The following is a 5,000-nucleotide window of genomic DNA, read 5'->3' as shown; positions in this document are numbered from 1 at the left end:
GGCTCCGGGGGCGGCGCTCTGAAAATATCCGGAAGATCGGCCGACTTGGAAAAAAATTTGAGAACCGGGGCTGAGGAGGGGGGAAATCTGGCCAGGGAGGCCGACCCGAAGTGCCTCTAAGTCGGATAGGGATTGGGCGAAACTCCCTTGGAAGTGGCACTCTGAAAAAATTTCCAAGTTTGGCTGACTTAGAAAAAATTCGAGAACCAGGATGAGGAGGGGGAAAATGTGGCCAGTCAGGCCGACCTGAAGTGCCTCTTAGGCGGATAAGGGTTGGGCGAAACTCCCTTGAAAGTGGCACTCTGAAAAAATTTCCAAGTTTGGCTGACTTAGAAAAAATTCGAGAACCAGGATGAGGAGGGGGAAAATGTGGCCAGTCAGGCCGACCCGAAGTGCCTCTTAGGCGGATAGGGGTTGGGCGAAACTCCCTTGAAAGTGGCACTCTGAAAAAATTTCCAAGTTTGGCTGACTTAGAAAAAATTCGAGAACCAGGATGAGGAGGGGGAAAATGTGGCCAGTCAGGCCGACCCGAAGTGCCTCTTAGGCGGATAGGGGTTGGGCGAAACTCCCTTGAAAGTGGCACTCTGAAAAAATTTCCAAGTTTGGCTGACTTAGAAAAAATTCGAGAACCAGGATGAGGAGGGGGAAAATGTGGCCAGTCAGGCCGACCCGAAGTGCCTCTTAGGCGGATAGGGGTTGGGCGAAACTCCCTTGAAAGTGGCACTCTGAAAAAATTTCCAAGTTTGGCTGACTTAGAAAAAATTCGAGAACCAGGATGAGGAGGGGGGAAATGTGGCCAGTCAGGCCGACCCGAAGTGCCTCTTAGGCGGATAGGGGTTGGGCGAAACTCCCTTGAAAGTGGCACTCTGAAAAAATTTCCAAGTTTGGCTGACTTAGAAAAAATTCGAGAACCAGGATGAGGAGGGGGAAAATGTGGCCAGTCAGGCCGACCCGAAGTGCCTCTTAGGCGGATAGGGGTTGGGCGAAACTCCCTTGAAAGTGGCACTCTGAAAAAATTTCCAAGTTTGGCTGACTTAGAAAAAATTCGAGAACCAGGATGAGGAGGGGGAAAATGTGGCCAGTCAGGCCGACCCGAAGTGCCTCTTAGGCGGATAGGGGTTGGGCGAAACTCCCTTGAAAGTGGCACTCTGAAAAAATTTCCAAGTTTGGCTGACTTAGAAAAAATTCGAGAACCAGGATGAGGAGGGGGAAAATGTGGCCAGTCAGGCCGACCTGAAGTGCCTCTTAGGCGGATAGGGGTTGGGCGAAACTCCCTTGAAAGTGGCACTCTGAAAATATTTCCAAGTTGGGCTGACTTAGAAAAAATTCGAGAACCAGGCTGAGGAGGGGACCATCTGGCAAGGGAGTCCGACCTAAAGTGCATCTAAAGCGGATATGGGTTGGTCGAGCCTCCCTTGATTTGCCCTGGAGCTCCCACGTCTTAAAAAGGTCTCTCCTATAATTGTACACCAACCATTTTGAGGTTTGGGTGCAAACCTCTCGAATGGGGGGACTCGGTCCCCTATCTACAGCGCCCCTAATGACGACAGGTGGTACTGCGCCCCTGGTAGCCCGGCCATTGAAAATGAATGGGCCCATTCATTTCAATGGGGAATTTCGACCCCTGGTTGCCCGCCATTCATTTCAATGGGGAATTTCGACCCCTGGTCGCCCGCCATTCATTTCAATGGGGACTTTCGACCCCTGGTTGCCCGCCATTCATTTCAATGGGGGATTTCGACCCCTGGTCGCCCGCCATTCATTTCAATGGGGGATTTCGACCCCTGGTAGCCCGCCATTCATTTCAATGGGGGACTTCGACCCCTGGTAGCCCGCCATTCATTTCAATGGGGGACTTGGACCCCTGGTAGCCCGCCATTCATTTCAATGGGGGATTTCGACCCCTGGTCGCCCGCCATTCATTTCAATGGGGGATTTCGACCCCTGGTAGCCCGCCATTCATTTCAATGGGGGACTTCGACCCCTGGTTGCCCGCCATTCATTTCAATGGGGGATTTCGACCCCTGGTCGCCCGCCATTCATTTCAATGGGGGATTTCGACCCCTGGTCGCCCGCCATTCATTTCAATGGGGGATTTCGACCCCTGGTAGCCCGCCATTCATTTCAATGGGGGACTTCGACCCCTGGTAGCCCGCCATTCATTTCAATGGGGGACTTGGACCCCTGGTAGCCCGCCATTCATTTCAATGGGGGACTTCGACCCCTGGTTGCCCGCCATTCATTTCAATGGGGGACTTCGACCCCTGGTTGCCCGCCATTCATTTCAATGGGGGATTTCGACCCCTGGTCGCCCGCCATTCATTTCAATGGGGGATTTCGACCCCTGGTAGCCCGCCATTCATTTCAATGGGGGACTTCGACCCCTGGTTGCCCGCCATTCATTTCAATGGGGGACTTCGACCCCTGGTTGCCCGCCATTCATTTCAATGGGGGATTTCGACCCCTGGTCGCCCGCCATTCATTTCAATGGGGGATTTCGACCCCTGGTAACCCGCCATTCATTTCAATGGGGGACTTCGACCCCTGGTTGCCCGCCATTCATTTCAATGGGGGACTTCGACCCCTGGTTGCCCGCCATTCATTTCAATGGGGGATTTCGACCCCTGGTTGCCCGGCATTCGTTCCTATGTGGCGGGGGATTTCAACCCCAGGTCGCCCTCGTGTGGTTCTTTTTGGCGCAGCTGACGGGCTCCGCTGCTCGTGGAGGTTTGCTAGTGGAGGATAACCCCCTGCCTGGGCAACTCGAACGCCCGGCATTCGTTCCTATGTGGCGGGGGATTTCAACCCCAGGTCGCCCTCGTGTGGTTCTTTTTGGCGCAGCTGACGGGCTCCGCTGCTCATGGAGGTTTGCTAGTGGAGGATAACCCCCTGCCTGGGCAACTCGAACGCCCGGCATTCGTTCCTATGTGGCGGGGGATTTCAACCCCAGGCCGCCCTCGTGTGGTTCTTTTTGGCGCAGCTGACGGGCTCCGCTGCTCATGGAGGTTTGCTAGTGGAGGATAACCCCCTGCCTGGGCAACTCGAACGCCCGGCTCCCCCCCGGTCCGCTGGAGCTCCTCCAACGGCCAGCAACAAGCCCCGAAGACGGGCGCGCTCCCCGCGGTCCGCTGGAGCTCCTCCAACGGCCAGCAACAAGCCCCGAAGACGGGCGCGCTCCCCGCGGTCCGCTGGAGCTCCTCCAACGGCCAGCAACAAGCCCCGAAGACGGGCGCGCTCCCCCCGGTCCGCTGGAGCTCCGCCAACGGCCAGCAACAAGCCCCGAAGACGGGCGCGCTCCCCCCGGTCCGCTGGAGCTCCTCCAACGGCCAGCAACAAGCCCCGAAGACGGGCGCGCTCCCCCCGGTCCGCTGGAGCTCCTCCAACGGCCAGCAACAAGCCCCGAAGACGGGCGCGCTCCCCGCGGTCCGCTGGAGCTCCTCCAACGGCCAGCAACAAGCCCCGAAGACGGACGCGCTCCCCCCGGTCCGCTGGAGCTCCGCCAACGGCCAGCAACAAGCCCCGAAGACGGGCGCGCTCCCCGCGGTCCGCTGGAGCTCCTCCAACGGCCAGCAACAAGCCCCGAAGACGGGCGCGCTCCCCCCGGTCCGCTGGAGCTCCGCCAACGGCCAGCAACAAGCCCCGAAGACGGGCGCGCTCCCCCCGGTCCGCTGGAGCTCCTCCAACGGCCAGCAACAAGCCCCGAAGACGGGCGCGCTCCCCCCGGTCCGCTGGAGCTCCTCCAACGGCCAGCAACAAGCCCCGAAGACGGGCGCGCTCCCCGCGGTCCGCTGGAGCTCCTCCAACGGCCAGCAACAAGCCCCGAAGACGGGCGCGCTCCCCGCGGTCCGCTGGAGCTCCGCCAACGGCCAGCAACAAGCCCCGAAGACGGGCGCGCTCCCCGCGGTCCGCTGGAGCTCCTCCAACGGCCAGCAACAAGCCCCGAAGACGGACGCGCTCCCCCCGGTCCGCTGGAGCTCCTCCAACGGCCAGCAACAAGCCCCGAAGACGGGCGCGCTCCCCGCGGTCCGCTGGAGCTCCTCCAACGGCCAGCAACAAGCCCCGAAGACGGGCGCGCTCCCCCCGGTCCGCTGGAGCTCCTCCAACGGCCAGCAACAAGCCCCGAAGACGGGCGCGCTCCCCGCGGTCCGCTGGAGCTCCTCCAACGGCCAGCAACAAGCCCCGAAGACGGGCGCGCTCCCCGCGGTCCGCTGGAGCTCCGCCAACGGCCAGCAACAAGCCCCGAAGACGGGCGCGCTCCCCGCGGTCCGCTGGAGCTCCTCCAACGGCCAGCAACAAGCCCCGAAGACGGGCGCGCTCCCCCCGGTCCGCTGGAGCTCCTCCAACGGCCAGCAACAAGCCCCGAAGACGGGCGCGCTCCCCCCGGTCCGCTGGAGCTCCTCCAACGGCCAGCAACAAGCCCCGAAGACGGGCGCGCTCCCCCCGGTCCGCTGGAGCTCCTCCAACGGCCAGCAACAAGCCCCGAAGACGGGCGCGCTCCCCGCGGTCCGCTGGAGCTCCTCCAACGGCCAGCAACAAGCCCCGAAGACGGACGCGCTCCCCCCGGTCCGCTGGAGCTCCGCCAACGGCCAGCAACAAGCCCCGAAGACGGGCGCGCTCCCCGCGGTCCGCTGGAGCTCCTCCAACGGCCAGCAACAAGCCCCGAAGACGGGCGCGCTCCCCCCGGTCCGCTGGAGCTCCGCCAACGGCCAGCAACAAGCCCCGAAGACGGGCGCGCTCCCCCCGGTCCGCTGGAGCTCCTCCAACGGCCAGCAACAAGCCCCGAAGACGGGCGCGCTCCCCCCGGTCCGCTGGAGCTCCTCCAACGGCCAGCAACAAGCCCCGAAGACGGGCGCGCTCCCCGCGGTCCGCTGGAGCTCCTCCAACGGCCAGCAACAAGCCCCGAAGACGGGCGCGCTCCCCGCGGTCCGCTGGAGCTCCGCCAACGGCCAGCAACAAGCCCCGAAGACGGGCGCGCTCCCCGCGGTCCGCTGGAGCTCCTC

Source organism: Leptonotus elevatus, unplaced genomic scaffold (genome assembly GCF_054856555.1).
Source record: "Leptonotus elevatus isolate MCC_2025b unplaced genomic scaffold, RoL_Lele_1.0 HiC_scaffold_115, whole genome shotgun sequence".
Taxonomy (NCBI): Eukaryota; Metazoa; Chordata; class Actinopteri; order Syngnathiformes; family Syngnathidae; genus Leptonotus; species Leptonotus elevatus.
The sequence above is the reverse complement of the archived record's forward strand: the minus strand, read 5'-3'. Positions refer to the sequence as shown.